The sequence below is a fragment of the Mus musculus genome, chromosome 7 (genome assembly GCF_000001635.26).
Source record: "Mus musculus strain C57BL/6J chromosome 7, GRCm38.p6 C57BL/6J".
NCBI classification, from domain to species: domain Eukaryota; kingdom Metazoa; phylum Chordata; class Mammalia; order Rodentia; family Muridae; genus Mus; species Mus musculus.
This window is the reverse complement of record NC_000073.6, coordinates 10,803,874-10,822,983: the sequence shown is the minus strand read 5'-3', so window position 1 is coordinate 10,822,983 and position 19,110 is coordinate 10,803,874. Positions and strand designations below refer to the sequence as shown.

General features: G+C 44.4%; 2 pseudogenes; both read right to left on the bottom strand.

Annotated features, from left to right (window-relative positions):
• On the bottom strand, positions 1,978-12,119 carry Gm7203 (predicted gene 7203; annotated as a pseudogene).
• Positions 16,699-17,762, bottom strand: Gm18781 (predicted gene, 18781; annotated as a pseudogene).

Here is a 19,110-nt window from a genome sequence, read left to right as displayed (position 1 = left end):
TGATGAAGTCACATAATGGAGCCAGTAGAGCCACAGGCATTAGCATTTCACTTGCAGAGCAAGCCACAAGACTCTTGTGCTCTATACCTTCTGGGTAACATAGTTCTTTCTCTGCTTACAAACGGATCACTCCCTCCCCAAAGAGAAGAGGTTTTCTTACTCTTTATATAAAATAATATCCCAGACCTATCATCATGGCTTAGACATACCTATTACTATTTATTATTATTGCTGTTGTTTTGGTTATTTCTTTTTTTCTTTTGTTTTATTGGATATTTTATTTACATTTCAAATGTTATCCCCTTTCCTTGTTTCACCTCTGAAAACCATCTATCCTCTTCCCCCTCCCCCTGCTCAGCAACCCACCCACTGCCATTTCCTGGCCCTGGCATTCCCCTACACTGGGGCATAGAGCCTTCCCAGGACCAAGGACCTCTCCTCCCACTGATGACTGACAAGGCCATCCTCTGCTACATATGCAGCTGGAGCCATGAGTGACACCATATGTACTCTTTGGTTGGTGGTTTACACCCTGGGAGCTCTGGGGGTACTGGTTAGTTCATATTGTTCTTCCTCCTATGGGGCTTCAGACCCCTTCAGCTCCTTGGTTCCTTTCTCTAGATCCTCCATTGGGGACCCTGTGCTCAGTCCAATGGTTGGCTGAGAGCATCCACCTCTGTAGTTGTCAGGCACTGGTAGAGTCTCTCAGGAGACAGCTATAACAGGCTTCTGTCAGCAAGCACATCTTGGCATCCACAATAGTGGCTGGGTTTATGGATCCCCAGGTGGAGCAGTCTCTGGTTCTTCATTCCTTCAGTCACTGCTCCACACTTTGTAACTCCTTCCATGGGTATTTTGTTCCCTCTTCTAAGAAGGATGGAAGTATCCACACTTTGGACTTCCTTTTTTTTTTTTTTTTTTTTTTTTGAGTTTCATGTGGTTTGTGAATTGTACCTTGGGTATTCTGAGCTTCTGGGCTAATATCCACATATCAGTGAGTACATACCATGTGCGTTCTTTTCTGATTGTGTTACCTCACACAGGATACTTTCTAGTTTTATCCATTTGCCTAAAATTCTCACAAATTCATCATTTTTAATAGCTGAGTAGTACTGTAGTGTGTACATGTACCACATTTTCTGTATCCATGCTTCCATTGAGGGACATCTGGGTTCTTTCCAGCTTCTGGCTATTATAAATAAGGATGCTATGAACATAGTGTAGCATGTGTCCTTATTATATGTTGGAGCATCTTCTGGGTATATGCCCAGGAGTGGTGTTATTATTACTTGAAATTGTTTTAATTTGAGACAATCTCGCTAAATTGGCCAGGTTGGCCTTGAACTGAACTTCTCCTGCTTGAGCCTCCTGAATACTTAAGATTGTAGGCATGGGTGACCAGGCCTGGCTTCAGATCCATCAAATAACAATGCACACAGCGAATGAGGATTTGGGGCCTGGTTGAGACTGACATTCTTTCTGTATAGAATGTAGATTGCAGTTTTGTATGTCTGGAACATTTGCCCAAAATCAGGGCAAGTGTAAAGCTGGTAAACTGAGTGCTCTAGAGAGGACCCCCTGTTCTACACATACAACATCTCTCCTTATATACCAACTTCCTTTCATTTAGTGGTTATTTTATGTGTGTGTAAGCATGGGTGTGCCTCTGTCCATGTGCAGAAGCACGGGGACTGAGTTTGATCCCCAGCAACCAGGTACAAGCTGGGCTTACTTTAGTGCTTCTGTGATCTTGGCACTGGGGAGCTGGACATAGGAGGACCACTGTGTTTTATTTACCAGCCAGTCAAGCCAACTTGGTGATTTCATGTTCAGTTCACAGATCTTTCCTCTCAGAATATGAGATGGAGAGCACTAGAAGGAACCACCTGATGTGGGCTTCTGGCCTCCACCTCTATCACTCATGTAAGACAAACGTTTCAATTCAATCCACACACTAACTCACTCAAGCAAGAAGACTGATGCTAAAGTAATCAGTTTTAATTAACATCAGTTCATAAAAGAGAAAACAAGCAAACCACATGCACTAACAAACAGAGCCTGGAGAGCTTCCTGAAGAAATGCATAGGGATAGAGACAGACAGGGCTCAGGAAGCCCCCTGAACACAGGGAGGCAGCACCCTTTGAGAGTGTTCCCTGACCCAGGGGTGTTTCAGGACCTGGGCCAGGCTCAGCTGCTTCTATGGATGGTACCTAAAAAACTTGGAGATCAAGTCCTGGGCTCCTGCAGGTACTGATGAAGGAAACTTAAAATCCACCTAATGAGCCAGGGAAAGAAGAATAGAATCTAGTTATTCTCTTTGGGTAATCTTCTCACTGTACTATAAGTCTCCTCATGGCACCCTTTTGGCTATTAGCAGATAATCTTTTGTATACACTCCAGTCCCCAAAGGCCCACCCAGGAGCCATCACTGTCTGGCTTCCTGGTGAATGTCATGCATATGTGTGTGTGTGTGTGTGTGTGTGTGTGTGTGTGTGTGTGTTTGTGTGTGTGTACACGCGTGCGCGCACAACATACGTGGCAGATGCGTCTATATGTTTCACTGGAGGTGCTGCTCTCAAAGGGTGGCTTCCCCATCAGCAGTTCATAGCAGAGCATCCCAATACACCACAGATCAACCATCTCATTGTACAGTTTCTGCTCTATCATTTCCGGGGGCAAGTATTCCAGAGTCCCACAAATTGTCTTTCTCTTAGAACAAAACACAGAAGGTTGGGCTGTGCGTAGGCTCAAAAGAAGTGAAGTCACACACACAAAATAAAAAACCAAAAAACAAAAAACAAAAACCAAGGACAAAAAAACGGGCAGTGGTGGTGCATGCCTTTAATTCCAGCACTTGGGAGGCAGAGGCAGGCAGATTTCTGAGTTCAAGGCCAGCCTGGTCTATAAAGTGAGTTCCAGGATAGCCAGAGCTACACAGAGAAACCCTGTCTCAAAAAACAAACAAACAAACAAACAAACAAACAAAAACCGGAAGAAGGGAAATCTTCCCTGTTCAGCTTCCAAGGAAATGGGAGACACAGGGACATCCTGAATGGTCTACTCCTGTGCATGCCTGAGACAAGGAGAACTGTTCATAAATACCAACTCTTAATATGGTTCAAGATTCAGAGGGGTTATAGGAGGTGAGTCAGGGGGCAAAGCACTTGCAAGGGGAATTCCTGAGGACCTGAGTTCTATCCCCCAGAATCCACATAAAGCCGGGTCCATGACTATAGTCCTAGAACTTCTATAGTGAGATGGGAGGCAGAGAAGAATCATAGAAAGTCTTTAGACCATCTAGGCAACTATAAAAGGCAAACAAAAGACCTTGTCTCAAATAAGGTGGAAGGTGAGGGACTGTCTTGAAGGTGTCCTCTTACATACCCAACCTCCTCCCAGACACAACATGGCACATGTGTGTCTACACCCACACATGAGAATAAACACAGGTTTTCTTTTTAACATTCAGGGAAAGCAGATGGATATAGTAATAGCTCACATCTCTTAATTCTGGCATTTGGGAAGGTTGCAACAGGAAGAGCATTGTGTTTGACACTAGAATGAATCCACAACCAGTCAGACAAGGCAGGGCTAGAGAGATGACTCAGTGGTTAAGAGCACTAGCTGTTCTTCTAAAAGACTCTGGATAGATTTTCAAGCATCCATGTGGCTGCTTACAACCAACTGATGCCCTCTTCTGGCTTCCAAGAGAACAGGCATGAAAAACGGTGCACAAGTCCTAGATGCAGGCAAAACATCCATACATAGAAGATAAAAATTAAAAAAACTAAACCAACTCAGAAAAAGTAAATACTATAAGGGAAGATACAGTAATCTCATGTTTTAAAACATGGAGTAGCATATCACCTGTAGCATAACATCACAGGATTGCTGTAAGACTGAAACCAGCCTGGTGGACTACAGAGTCAGTGACTGAGGAAGATTTTTTTTCATATTTATTTTTTAAATTAGTTATTTTCTTCATTTACATTTCAAATGTTATCCCAAATGTCTCCCATACCCCCCCCCCACTCCCACTTCTTGGTCTTGGCATTCGCCTGTACTGAGGTATATAAAGTTTGCAAGACCAAGGGGCCTCTCTTCCCAATGATGGCCGACTAGGCCATCTTCTAATATATATGCAGCTAGAGACATGAGCTCTGGAGGTACTGGTTAGTTCATATTGTTGTTCTACCTATATGGTTGCAGACTCCTTTAGCTCCTTGGGTACTTTCTCTAGCTCTTCCATTGGGGGCCCTGTGATCCATCCAATAGCTGACCGTGAGCCTCCACTTCTGTGTTTACCCGTCCCTGGCATAGCCTCACAAGAGACAGCTATATCAGGGTCCTTTCAGCAAAATCTTGCTGGTGTATGCAATGGTGTCAGAGTTTGGAGGCTGATTATGGGGTAGATCCGTGGGTATGGCAGTCTCTAGATGGTCTATCCTTTTGTCTGAGGAAGATTTAAGATGTACATAATGATGGTGTGTGTCTCAAGAGGAACCAAGGAAATGTAGCTCATCAACATGGGGAAATTCCTTCCTGGGATGGTTGCTAATTTTCATGGAATCCTACTGGCAAAGGCAAACACTGATAAAGACTAGGAAAGCAAAACTCTATTTGTGTTGTGTATGTGTGTGTGTGTGTGTGTGTGTGTCTGTGTGTGTGTACATGCCTACAGACACATACTAACAAAGACAGAGGATGACATTCAGTGTCTTTATTAACTATATTCCTTTAAGGCAAGGTCTCTCATTGGACCTCACCCAGTCATTTCTGCCAGTGTCTGGCCAGCTTTTAGGATCTGCTTGTCTCCATCACTCAAGGCAGGGGTTAAATTAATCCAGAGTCATGGTCAGGTATTTGCAGGTTCATTTCATTTAAAGTCAGGTTTCCTGATCACAAAGGACCTGTTCTTATCTACTGAGTTCATCACCCCACCCACCCAATTCTTTCAATTTGCAAGTGCATTTGAAAAGTTTGTATTTGGAAAAGGTGCTTGTTAACCCCAAGGCCCAGTTTGTATCTGGGCCTTCCATGTGAGATGAATTCACTTGGGAAATGCCTCACTAGTGTGAGTGTCCCACCGCCATCCCATCCAACATACCTGAGAGAGGGAGTATGCACAAAACACCCAAAGTCTGAGATCTTCACCTCACTGTTGAGGCCCAGCAGGAGATTCTCTGGCTTGATGTCCCTGTGAATCACCTTCTTTTCATGGCAGTAGGTCAGGGCATCTGATATCTCCTGTATTATCTGTGTGAACAAAAGCAGTGTAGGGGGAAGACTTTCACAGCTTCCCTGTGAGGTAGAACAGACATTATGAATTTTATCATTGCCATGGAATCTCATTTTTTCTACTATAATTCTATTGTGTCTTTGTGTGTGTACACACAGCAATGGGGAGCATAGAGGACAATCTTTAGAGTGGTGCCTTACTGTCTATCGACCTTGTTTTTCTTGTTTTGAGGCAGGGTTTCTCTCTGTAGCTCTTACTTCCCTGGAACTCTCTCTGTAGCTCAGGGAGTGAAGGCCTTAGTCAACACCACTTGCCTCTTTGTTCTTTTTAAAAGAGGGCCTTCACTGTCTGGTCCAGGTCAGCCTTAAACTCATGAGATATGTCTGTCCTTACATAGATAGCACCATGGTTAAAAACTAGCCAGGTCCCCCCCCCCCCCATAGACTAAGCAGAACAGGAGGCAGACACAGAAGCTGTGCTGAGTGTATCCTCCCCCAGCCTTGAGTAGGCTGGCTCAGACCTTGCTGCCACTGTGAATGAGACCACCTGGAGTGGAGCCTTCTGACCCTGTACCCCCTGAGGCCACACTAAATGAGTTCCTGAGTGGGAGGCCAGAACTGTTTAGGAGAGAACATGAAAGAAGTAAAGAGACCAAGACAGATTTCTGATCAAGGCCCAGTGTTTACTAAGAGTCTCTGCTTATAAAGGGGGGTGGCCCATCCCCTGCCAAGCCAGGCTTCTTGATGCTTTGTTGCTAAGTTGTAAACACTAGTCTGTCAGAGCTATTAGCATTAGGTTGCCAAGTTCACAGGTTGTTGGCTCTCTCAAGAAGACAGGTTCAGCCTCTCAGCTGTAAGTGCTTCTTGGAAAAGAGCAGTGCCAGGTGACAGAACAATAGAGCCATCTAGGTGGGAAGGCTCCACCCCAGCTGGTCTCATTCACAGTGGCAGCAAGGTCTGAGCCAGCCTACTCAAGGCTGGGGGAGGCTACAGCTGAGCCAGTCACAACATTCCCCCTAAAGGATCAGAGGGAAGGCTATAAGAGTCAGAGATTTTATTGTCAAGCAAAGCCAACTGATGCTGCAGGGATAGTGAGTGCTAGGGCTTTTCTTAAAGTGCCCTACAATTTCTAGGTACCTTTTTTTTTTTCCTTTTATGAGATAAGGTTGCACTATGTAACCTTATGGCCTGAAACTTGATATGTAGACCAAGCTGACCTTGAACTCCTGAGCCTTCTGCCCCAGCCTTCAAAGTTCTGGAATTATAGGCCAGCAACACTATGCCCAGCTAGCTTTCTGTCTTAGTCAGGGTTTCTATTCCTGCACAAACATCATGACCAAAAAGCAAGTTGGGGAGGAAAGGGTTTATTCGGCTTACACTTCCATACTGCTGTTCATCACCAAGGAAGTCAGGACTGGAACTCAAGCAGGTCAGGGAGCAGGAGCTGATGCAGAGGCCATGGAGGGATGTTCTTTACTGGTTTTCCTCCCCTGGCTTGCTCAGCCTGCTCTCTTATAGAATCCAAGACTACCAGCCCAGAGATGGCACCACCCACAAGGGGCCTTTCCCCCTTGATCACTAATTGAGAAAATGCCTTACAGTTGGATCTCATGGAGGCATTTCCTCAACTGAAGCTCCTTTCTCTGTGATAACTCCAGCTGTGTCAAGTTGACACAAAACTAGCCAGTACAATTGACCCCTTGTCAACTTGACACACATAAACATCACTAGTAAGCCTCAACCCTTACAATCTTATTCATCCTCAAGATCTAAATAACTTTAAAATCCCAGTCTTTACATATTCTTAAATTTTCAATCTCTTTAAAATATCTATCTCTTTTAAAATCCAAAGTCTTTTTACAATTAAAAGTCTCTTAACTGTGGGCTCCACTAAAACAGTTTCTTCCTCCAAGAGGGAAAATATCAGGGCACAGTCACAATCAAAAGCAAAAGTCAATCTCCAACCGTCCAATGTCTGGGATCCAACTCACGATCTTCTGGGCTCCTCCAAGGGCTTAGGTCACTTCTCCAGCCATGCCCTTTGTAGCACACGCATCATCCTCTAGGCTCCAGATGCCTGTACCCCACTGCTGCTGCTGCTCTTGGTGGTCATCTCATGGTACTGGCATCTCCAAAACACTGCATGACCCCTTCAGATCTGGGCCTTCAATTGCAACTGAGGCCGCACCTTCACCAATGGCCTTCCATGGCCTCTCACAGTGCAAAGCCTCAGCTGCTTTGTGTGACCCCTTCATGCCTTCAAAACCAGTACCACCTGGGTGACCCTTACATATTACCAAGTCCCACTGCAGCAGGAGTACAACCTTGGCCATCCCTGGAACACAGCCTCTTTGTGCTTTCAGAAAACACCTCCCAGAAGATGTTACCTCAATGATGCTGGTCTCTTCTTAATCACCGCTAATTTCTTAGCTCCAGCTAACCAGCATCAATAGTCCCAGTAATGCAAAGTTTTTGCTTTGGTAGTTCTGGTATCTTGTTAATCACAGCTGATTCTTCAGCCCCAGCTAACCAGAACTACAGAATCTTCACAATCAAAACAGCAATGGCCCTGAAAAGAGTCTTTAATTTTCCCTCTAAAATTTCACAAATCAGACCTCCATCTTCTGCAGTGTTCTCAACATTATCTTCCAAGCCCCTACACAACATCCGACAGAGCTCTTAACAACGAAGGAATCTTCAAGCCCAAAGTTCCAAAGTCCTTCCACAGTCCTCCCCAAAACATGGTCAGGTTGTCACAGGAATACCCCACTCCTGGTACCAATTTGTCTTAGTCAGGGTTTCTATTCCTGCACAAACATCATGACCAAAAAGCAAGTTGGGGAGGATAGGGTTTATTCGGCTTACACTTCCATACTGCTGTTCATCACCAAGGAAGTCAGGACTGGAACTCAAGCAGGTCAGGGAGCAGGAGCTGATGCAGAGGCCATGGAGGGATGTTCTTTACTGGTTTTCCTCCCCTGGCTTGCTCAGCCTGCTCTCTTATAGAATCCAAGACTACCAGCCCAGAGATGGCACCACCCACAAGGGGCCTTTCCCCCTTGATCACTAATTGAGAAAATGCCTTACAGTTGGATCTCATGGAGGCATTTCCTCAACTGAAGCTCCTTTCTCTGTGATAACTCCAGCTGTGTCAAGTTGACACAAAACTAGCCAGTACACTTTCTAATATATGTTTATGGTTTCATTTTCTATCTAGTAGAGTTGGACTTTTTATATACTATGTTCATTGCATTTATTAGTTTTTCTGTGCCTATATATGTGAATAAGTGCATGGATGGGTACAAGGACAACCTTCTGTGTTTTATCTATCCTTTGACCATGTGGTCCCAGGATGCTGGTGTTCAGCCTGGAGAGCAAGCATCCTTACCCAATGAGCTGTTTCTCCAGCCCTAGTTAGAATCTAATGCTTGTTAAGAAAGACTCCAGGTGTGGTAGTCAGCACTAGGGAAGCAGAGGCAAGAGGATTTCTGTGAATTTGAAGCCAGCCTGTCTATATATATTGTTCCAGGTCAGACACGAAGTGAAAGAACCTGTCTCAAAAAGAAAAAAAAATTATCAATAATAATAATCTGTGGCTACACTGGGATCAACCCAAGACCATAAACACACTAGAGAAGAACTAGACCAACAAGTTACATCTAAGCACACCTAAAAACCAAAACATACAAACAAACAAACAAACAAACAACCCTCATGGAAACAAACAGTCCAAAGCTGGGGGGCCTGTCATCCTAGGAGTTACAAGGCTGCAATGTCAAGGTTAACCTAGGCTATACACGCGTTCCAAGTCATTCTGAGCTGTTTAGAAAAGACTCTGCCTCAGGAAGGAAAATACAGCACCCTGAGCCAGGCATCATCCTGGAGATTTCAGGGAAGCCTGGGCCAGCCTGGGCTATCTAGCAAGATTTCCTGCAACTCAGAACAAAAAGATATGAAGGCTAGTGAGATGTCTCAGTGGGTAAGAGAGCTTGCTGTACAAGCCTGGTGACCTGGAGTTTCATCCCTGGAAGCCACATAAAGGTGAAAGGAGAAAACAGACTCTTCTCCAAGTTGTCTCATGACTTCTATGTGTGCCCACTACGGCCTGTATGCTCCCCCATCCCACATCCCACACTACTACACAAAAGATTAAGTTAAAAAGAGTTGGGAAGGGGATATTGGCAGCTACAATCAGTCACTGTCATCACTGCATGCATCTTTGGTCCCAGAACTCCCCTCACCATGGCTGTACGCTGCTGGTCCAACTTCTGATTTCTCTGAAGCTCCTTTTAGAGCTCACCTCCTGGAGCATACTCCAGAATTAAGTATATATGAGTGTCATCATAGAAGTAGTTGTACAGGCGAAGGATGTTCTGGTGTCTGAAGGAGGAAGGAAGGAAGAGTCAAGGCAGGCAAGATAGCACAGCAAACAGAGACATTTGTTGCCAAGTGTGCTAACCTGAGTACCACTCCCAGAATCTGTATGTGGAAGAGAGGAAATAATTCCTGCAAGTTGTCCTCCACATGTGTCCTGTGACTCACATGTAGCCCATGTGCCGTTACTCCCTGTAACTTTAAATAAATAAATAAATAAATTGCTGAGCAGTTCAAGACTTTAATCTCAGCACTCCAAAGGTAGATGCAGGCAAATCTTGGAGTTCAAGAGCAGCCTGCTAGATCTATAGAGCAAATTCTAAGACAGCCATGGCTACACAGAGAAACCCTGTTTCCAAATAACCAAAACCAAAACTAAAATAAACAAATAAGTAGGTATAAGATAAAACCAATTACTTTGGGGCAGAGTTTGACTGTGTAACTCTGGATGACTTGGAACTCCCTGGGAACCATCAGGCTGGCCTCACACCCAGTGATCCACATGCCTCTGCTTCTCAGGGGCTCCGGACAAAGAAATACCCTTTTAAAAAAGATGTGCATCATCTGAGGAGCAACACTGGGGGTTGACCTCTGACCTGCACATATATGTACACTTGAAACTGGTGTGTCTAATACCAGGAAATAATTGTCCTAACCGGAATGAGTTACAGAGAACAGTCTTCAGGTGGAAAACAAAATGCTTATTTGGGAGTCATGAAGACTGAGTTCAGAAGTCAAGGGCAGCAAGAGGGCAGCAGGCGCTGGAGAACTCTAGCTCTGAGTTCCACGTAGGTCAGGCTTACTGTATGTGTGCCTGGATCTCCACTTCCCTGCGAAGTTGGTGCTCCAAACCCTCCTTCTCTATCTCAGAATTGAAGAGGACCTTCAGGGCCACGATGAAATGACTTTCCTTGAGCCAAGCCAAGTACACACACCCAAATTTCGCCCTGCCCAGAAGACGCCCGATTTCAAAGTCATTGATGGTGAAATGCTTCCTGAGTAGATGGAAGAGATGGCCTCATCTCAGAGACTGGGAAGAGTTACAGGTCCCCAACCGCTCCCCTTCCTCATTCACTGAGCTCACAACCTCAGCTGTGGTCTTCCATAGGGAAAATAACATTTTAGATCCATGAGCCAATGCTCCTCTTGCCCTGCTTACTAGTCACCTGAGTCACATTTTTTTTCTTCTAGAAACTTTGGCAAAGCACTCACCTGGTTGAGGTGCTGGGCTCCATCTGGCCAGTAGCTAAGAAAAGAGAGAAGAAAAACGGGTCTGGTGATGCTCAATAGCAACCCTAGTCTGTGGGAGGTAGACAAGGAGGCAGGAGTTCAAAGTCACCCTCCACTCCATAGCAACTTTGAGGCCCACTTAGTCCACAAGAGAATCATCCTATCAGAGACTGGGGGAAGGTGGGAGGGGTTAGGGTATAAGAGAGGGGAAGGGGCATCAAGAAAATTGTAGGGGAGGGCATGTGTGATGGTTTGTATATTCTTGGACCAGGGAGTGGCACCATCTGAAGGTGTGGCCTTGTTGGAATAGGTGTGATCTGGTTGGAATGGGTGTGTCACTGTGGATGTGGGTATAAGATCCTCACCCTAGTTGCCTGGACGTCAGTCTTCCACTAGCATACTTTGGATGAAGACATAGAACTCTCAGCTCCTCCTTTGCCATGCCTGCCTGGATACTGCTATGCTCCCACCTTCATGATAATGGACTGAACCTCTGAACCTGTAAGCCAGCCCCAATTAAATGTTCTTATTTTATAAGACTTGCCTTGGTCATGGTGTCTGTTCACAGCAGTAAAACCCTAATTAAGACAGCATGGAAGGGAAAGGAAAAAGTGAGGAGAAAAAGAAGGACTGCAGGAAAAGGAGAGATGGAAAGTAAGTACAGGAAAGGAGGGGGAAGAGGAAAGAGAGGGAGGAGAGGGGAAAGGGAGAGGGAGAAGGAAGAGAAAGAGCGAGAGGAAGAGAGAGAGAGGGAGTGAGGGAGAGAGGGATAGGGAGGGTGAGGCAGAGAGAGAAGGCTGCCAATGCACACACACACACATACCACACCCCTTGCTGCGGATCCCAGTGACCTCTAACTGTCCCCATCCTGCTGCCTTGTCCTCCTGCTTGCAGGGAATTTTCACATGGGTGCCACCACTTTGAAGTCAGTCCGGGTTCTCCTACCTCTTACTTGAGTGTGAAGCCCAGCCCGAAGGAGGTGACTCTTCCCTGAACTCTAAAAGGGTGAGGGCAAGTTGAAGTCCTGCTAGTCTCTTAGATCCTGGAAAAGGGTAGGCGGGTAATGCTCTGACTCCAGCCTCCCCAACCGCCCGGAATGTCTCACCCACCCAGGGACACATGGGACACACACACTGGTAATCCACTAGCACAGCTGCACTCAAGGGGATTCCAGATTGCACTTTGGCAGAATCTAGTAGATCCCAGCTGATAACCATTGGTTATCTTTCTGAAGTCATAGGCATGCCCAATAGGTGCGCCAGAGAAGCCAGGCTGCTTGCCCTATAGGATGGTGTGGGCGGGTCCAGAAGGTGCCTAAAATCACTAGGGAGGAAAGTACCATTTGCTGAGGTCAGCAGGAGGGTTACTAAGTGTTTGTGTAGGTATAGAGGACTGGACTCCGTAGTAAGAAACAGTAAATATGTGTCTCCTCTGTCAAACACAATGAAATTTATGTTTATTAGAATAGGGAATTAAAATCTTTTCAAATCCTGCACTCGCCTTTAATCCCAGCACTCAGGAGACACGGGGCATCTCTGAATTTGAGGCCAGCCTGATTTAAAAGAGCAAGTACCAGGACAGCCAAAGCTACACAGAGACATCCTGTCTTGAAAAACAAAGTATTGGGGGCTGAAAATTAAAAACAACCCAAGCAAAGCAAGATACAAAGCAAGATATTGAATTAGGCAGCAGAAACTGACCAGTAGGGGATAGCAACACAGACTTGGGAGCTGACTGCTTCTTGGGACGTCCATCCACAAGTAGATGCCAAAAGTCTATTGTACTCAGGCTGCTACTGATCAGGCCACAGAACTTGGGAGCTGGAAAGCGACTCCAAGCCAGAATATCACAGAAAAATTTAAGCCTGAAACAATCAACATCTAGGTCAAGTTACAGTTACATATTCCCACCCATCAGGATTTGCCAGACCCGGCGTGACATACATTGTTCTTGCCTCTGGGACAGGATTAGCAGGCGTGGGCCTCCACAAGTGTCAGTAATGTTTGTTTGTATAACACTGTACATATTTTTACATTCCTGTTTCGAGGAATGTCCTCCTCTTAACTTAACGTTAATGACTCCATGATAATCGGAGACAGCCTGAGACCAGGAGGGGAGAAGATGATGTAGCTAATGTCTCAGCAAAATGGCAAACTCATCTGAAGGTGGGCAACTGTCTGTCCTGCAGAATGTGTCCCCACCTGCAGGTCTGTTCCCACCCTGTGTTCTGAGAAATGTTAGCCTCTCCCTTCCAAGAGGAGCAAGTGTTCCAAGACCTTCCCAAAGTTCCTGACCTTTTCAGTACCCAGGGAGGTCTTTAGGAACTTAAACTTTATTTGACCCCTATTCAAAATGGAAGTTCTCTTCAGAAAGCTTCAGTTTGGTTCCTTCTTACAAAACAAATGTTTAAACCCGCCAACTAATTTGTGAGACTTTTTTGCAAGTGTCCTTTTTTGTTTGTCATCCCTTGCCCTCTGCCACCTCCCCACCCCAAGGGGTTCCTCTTTTAGAGCTGGGTATTTTGATAATCCTTATGTTGAGCAGGCCTGCCTGGAATTCAAACAGATCTGTCTGCCTCTGTCTCCAGATAGCTGGGATCAAAGGCCTGTGTTCCCACAACACAAGGCCAATCAAGTATTATAAGCCTCCCTATGCAGTAAAGATTTTGTTTCCACAAAGGCTCACTACTTTCTTTTTTGTTTTGTTTTGGGTGTTTTGTTTTGTTTTTGTTTTTCAAGACAGGGTTTCTCTGTGTAGCCCTTTGTAGTTCTGGAACTTACTCTGTTCAAGCCCAGTCTGGCCTTGAACTCAGAAATCTGCCTGCTCTGCCTCCCAAATGCCTGGATTAAAGGCATGTGCCACCAGTGCTCAGCTGGCTCATTGCTTTTAAAGGGAATTGACTGCCTGGAGCAGTGACCCTTTCCTGAACCACCACCTGAAAAACAAGCAAACACACTTGTTTCCTGGTTGTATTCCCTTTGCATAGTCTTGAACTCACAAAGACACACTCCTCCCCTCCCCCCTGCACTCCCAATATGCACACACCTCTGCCACCCAGGTGCTGGGATTAAAGGCATGCCCTACAGCCAGCCAGCTAAGAGATATATTTTAAGAGTAGTCACTATGCTAAAAACAAAAATCTATAGCCTTCCAGTTTTAGTTTTTATTGCTTGAGGTTTGATTTTTCTTTAGTTGTTGTTGTTGTTTTTTTGTTTTTTGAGACCGCGTCTCACTGTAGCCTAGGTTGGTCTGGAATTCACTATGAAGCCCATGTCTTTTCATGTACCCAATGGACACCCTAGGCTGTGCAAAGTAGACTGGCCTCAAGCAGTACATCTTTGTGGGAGAGTTTTACATAATGTACATGCAAATGCTGATTTCTGTGCAAGGACACCTAATTGCTATTGTATGTTGGCAGTGTCCTAAATGTTGAAGCATCTCCTGTCTCAATGTTGTGTAAAAATTGTTCTCCATCACCTCTGATTGGCTAAATGTGGAGAACTTTTGAAGTTGCTTCTAGGAAGGTCAACCTGTTAAATCCTTAGACACAGTGACAATGGGACTTTGTTTATTGCCTGTTTGATTACTTTGATTATTGTCTGGTTTGTTCATTATTTAAGCTTTGTTTTTTTCCTTAACTATTTTGTTTATGCCTTAGGACTGGCCATATACTTTGTATGTACCTAGAGTAGTATAAAAACATACTGGAAAAAAATAAACAGGCCTTCAGCTTCAGAACTGGCTGGGATCATGTTACAGTGTAGTCCAATTGTCTTTTTCTTATCAATCCTTGCTCCCTTCCTGAAGAACCCATTGACTGTCTGAGCTGGCTTGGTCAGTTAATAAAGATCTAAATAGCCAATAGCTGGGCAGGAGAGATAAAATATGACTTTCCATTCCAGTGAGGGGGTCAAAGGTGGAGATAGAGATCAAGAAGGGTGTCATGAGGGAGTCTTCATGAGAAGATGTTGGAGCAGGAGTAGCCAGGGAAAGACTAAGATGGCTGGTAACAAGACATGGGACTGGAAAATAGGCCAGGCCATCATAGTCAGGTCAGAATAGATGAATTTCTGTCCAGCTGTAATTCTTGAAGCTTCTGTATAAATATAATCTCTGTGTCATGATGTGGGAGTACACACAAGAAAGACCATAGTTGCACTTTTACATGACACAGTCCTCCTGCCTCAGCCACTTGTAGGCATAACCCACTACACTTGGTTTCTTTTTCTTCTTCTTTTTCTCTGGAGAAAGGATCTCACTATGTAGCCCTAGCTGAACTCATAGACACACCTGTTTCTGTTCCCTGAGTGTTAGTAAAGGCTTGTACCACCATGCCCAGACTTACATTTGGTTTCTTTTAGTAAATATTGTGTGTACGTGCATGTGTGTGAATGTTTTGCCTGCATGTTTGTATGTACACTCCCTGCACACCAAGAGCCCAAAGAAGTCAGTTGCAAATGGAGTTATGGATGGCTCTAGGCCACCATGTAGATGCTGGCAACCAGACCCAGTACTCTGCAAGAGCAACCACTGCTCTTACTACTGTGCTACCTCAGCTATATGGTTATATAGACAACTCTAGCATTGTCTCAGAAAGGAGAAAAAAAAAAGAAAGAATGAAAATGATTTGTAGTAGAACCATATAGTTACTCCTGGCAGAGCCATTATTCTCTACTTTAATAGGTTTGGAAAATATTTTTTTTTAATTGTATCTCTGTGTGTCTGTGCACACTGAAAAATGCCTGTGACAGTTTGTGGTTAGAAGAGGGTATAGGATTCCATGAAGCTAGAATTACAGGCAATTGTTAACTGCTCGGCATGGGTGCAGGTAACTGAATTCAGGTCTTCTAGAAGAAGTTATGCTCTGGACCACTGAGTTATCCAATCAGAGTTTACCACCCCCACTGACTCTGAATTCTAATCTGAGGTGCCTCATAAAGAAGGAGTCCACTACCCAGCTTCACTATATTTGTTTTTTAACCTGAAAAATTTTTGAAAAAGCTGAAAACACAAGCTGTATTATTTTCACCCTACAAAGACAGGCAAAATTTTTAGCTGTGTATTGTTAAGAAAGGTGTATATTTATATGATTAAAGAGGTGGAGAAATGGCTCAGCACTTAAGAGAGTTTACACATGCACACACACACACACACACACACAGAGAGAGAGAGAGAGAGAGAGAGAGAGAGAGAGAGAGAGAGAGAAAGAGAGAGAGAGAGGTATATCTTGGTAAAGGAACACAAAAAGGCTCTTGAATTTGCAAGAACACAGATACTTAGGGAAAATGTGGATCCTTATTGCCTTTCACGTATCAAGTATTTCACGGCTCAAGTGTCCCTCGTTCATCACAAAGGTTACTGGTCTCAAGAATAGTATCTTAGGACACAAAGATATGCAATACATGTTTACAGGCTTGGTCTCAGCTCACTCCCCAACACCAAGTGAATACACAAGGCACAAGAAAGGGCCAAAGGCTTTGACCACTAAAACACCCACCTCACTCCAAATAAACTGAGGAGTCGATATCACAGTGCCATAGGTTTTTCTGGGAAGTCTGAAGAGATCTGAGATTTTATTTTTATCGGCATCTGCTTTGTAAAACAATACCTGAGATAATACTACGATGTAAATTTGTAGGGAGATGTGGCTGAAGTTTTCCTGTGTGAACTTAAAACAAGATCCCACCCCTACCACAACCCACCCCAAACCCTGGAGTTCTTTCCTGGGTTAATTTTCAGAGGGGAAATAAGGCTGGGTCTCTGGCTGCTATTGCTCTTCAGATCACAGGGTATGCTGTCATAGGAAGGGGTTGGCTAGCTTGCTTGCTTGCTTGTTTTTTTGTTTTATAGTCAAGACACTTGTGCAGCTTCCCTTTGGTGTAGATCCTGAAGAAGACCTGTCTTGTGACAAAAGATTCCCCTCACTGGTTCCACTCAAGAAATCTTTCCTCAGAAGGAGTTCACCGAGGATAACTGAGATCTGTGTGGCTGTGAATGGTCTTCCCTTCTCTGCCACACTGGTAGGGCTTCTGTCACTGCAGCTTTTGATGCTGATTGAGGGATGAGCTGAGACTGATGACCTTGCCATGTTCAGTGCACTTACATGGCTTCTCCCCAGTGTGGATGATGGCATGGTCTTCCCACACTCAATACTTCAAATACGTTCCCCACTATGAACTCGCTGGTGCCTTGTAAGACCTGATAGGCACGGAAAGGCCTTCCCACACGCCACATACTCATAGGGCTTCTCTCCAGTGTGGATGCTGAAGTGCTGGATGAGATCTTTCTGACTGGTGAAGGCTTTCACACACTTTTTGCACTCAAACGTCTTCTCTCTGGTGTGGACCTTTTTTACACAAGATAAACGTAGAGCAGTGGGTGAAGGCTTTGCCACACTGGAGGCACTCAAAGGGCTTCTCCCCAGTGTGGATCACATTCTGGTGGATCAGGGCAGCACTCTCAAGGAAGACCTTCCCAGACTCACTGCATTCATAGGGCTTCTTTCCTGTGTGTGTCTGCTGGTGCCACAGGAGTTATGACCTGTGTTTGAAGATCTGTCCATACTAAAAGCACTCGTATGGGTTCTGCCTGCTGTGGACGATGTAGTGTCAGATGAAACCTAGCCTATCTCAAAAAGCTTTCCCACATTCTTTACAAACAAAAAGTTTTTCAAGAGTGTGACTCCTGTTATGTAAGATGTACATAGAGCGGTGGGTGAAAGCTCTGCAGCACTCCTCACATTTATAAGGCTTCTCTCCACTGTGGATCCCCTGGTGCTTGGTAAGGTGGTGTTTGCCATTGAAGGCCTGCTCACACTCCATGTACTTGTATGGCTTCTCCCCAGTATTGACCATATGGTGTTGAAGAAGGTATGTGATCTTGCTGGAGACCTTCCCTCACTTGTACACTCATATGGCATCACTACAGAGTGATTCCTCCTGTGTCAAGCAAAAGGGAACTTCTTGCTGAGCACATTTCCACAACAATCATGGCCAAGGCTGACTTTCCCTGGAAGCACTATTTGAAAGCATCCTTGCTCTGTTTGTGAGGAAGCAATGTGACCAGGATTTGGCACTGACTGGGAGTCCTCAGAGGCTTCTTGTGTTTACTCAGCCTGGTGTGATATGTTTAGATATGTACTACATTTTAAATTAGATTAATTGGTTTGTTGGTTATCTAGTTTCCTGAGTTCTTTATATATTTTAGATATCAGCCCTCTGTCAGATGTGTGGTTAGTGAAGATCATTTTCCACTCTGATGGCTGACATTTTGTCCTTTTAATGCAGTTCTTTGCCTTACTGAAGATTTTCAGTTTCATACCACAAATGCAGACAATGCTGTGGAATAAAGGAATCTTCAGGCTTTAATGGTAAGTAGTAAAGGACTTCATTCATATTACAAACAAATACAAGGGTATCTCATTAAAATAAAAAAATAGGATTACAATAAAACAGAGCTATATGATTTCTGGACATATACCCTGATAGTGAAACTACCATAGAGAAACTGAACATGCACATTAAGGTCTCCATAATTTTCAACAGTTAAGAAATTATGTTCATTACCAGATAATAAAAGTGTGGTATCAATACACAGCAGAATTTTGTCAATCTGTGAAAGAAAATAAAATAATCAAATTTTCAGGAACCAGATGGACTCTAAAATGATTTGTGTTTGTGTGTGTGTATCAAAATTTTCATTTTGCTCTAATTTTATTTTATTTTTTTTTTACTTATCACTTTTCATCCAGGTCACTGCTCCCTCTCAGTCACCCTCTTCCAAAACCCTTCTCCTATCCCCTGTCCCCTTCCCCTCTGAGAAAGACTCCCTGAAGTTATGCTCCACCCTGGTTATTCACATATTTGTAAGGCTAGGTGCTTCATGTCCCACTGAGGCCAGACAAAGCAGCCAAGTAAGAAGAACATTTCCTAAATGTAGGCAACGATTTTGGGGGATAGCCCCTGTTACAGTTGTTTGAGACCCAAATGAAGAACAAGATGCACACTTGCTACATACGTGGAAGGAAGCCTAGGTCCAGCCTGTGCATGTTCTTTGATAGGTGTTCAGATTCTGAGAGCCCAGACATAGTCTTGAAGAACATTCTTTCTCATACAAGGATGTAAATCACAATATTCATACATATTTAAATGCAAGAAAAAGTGAGTATGATATATGAAACCAGAGAAGAGGTCAAAAACGGTAGAATAAAGAGTTGTTGAGGAATCAGTGAGAGCTGACTATGACAAATGTGCCACTAAAGAGAAAGG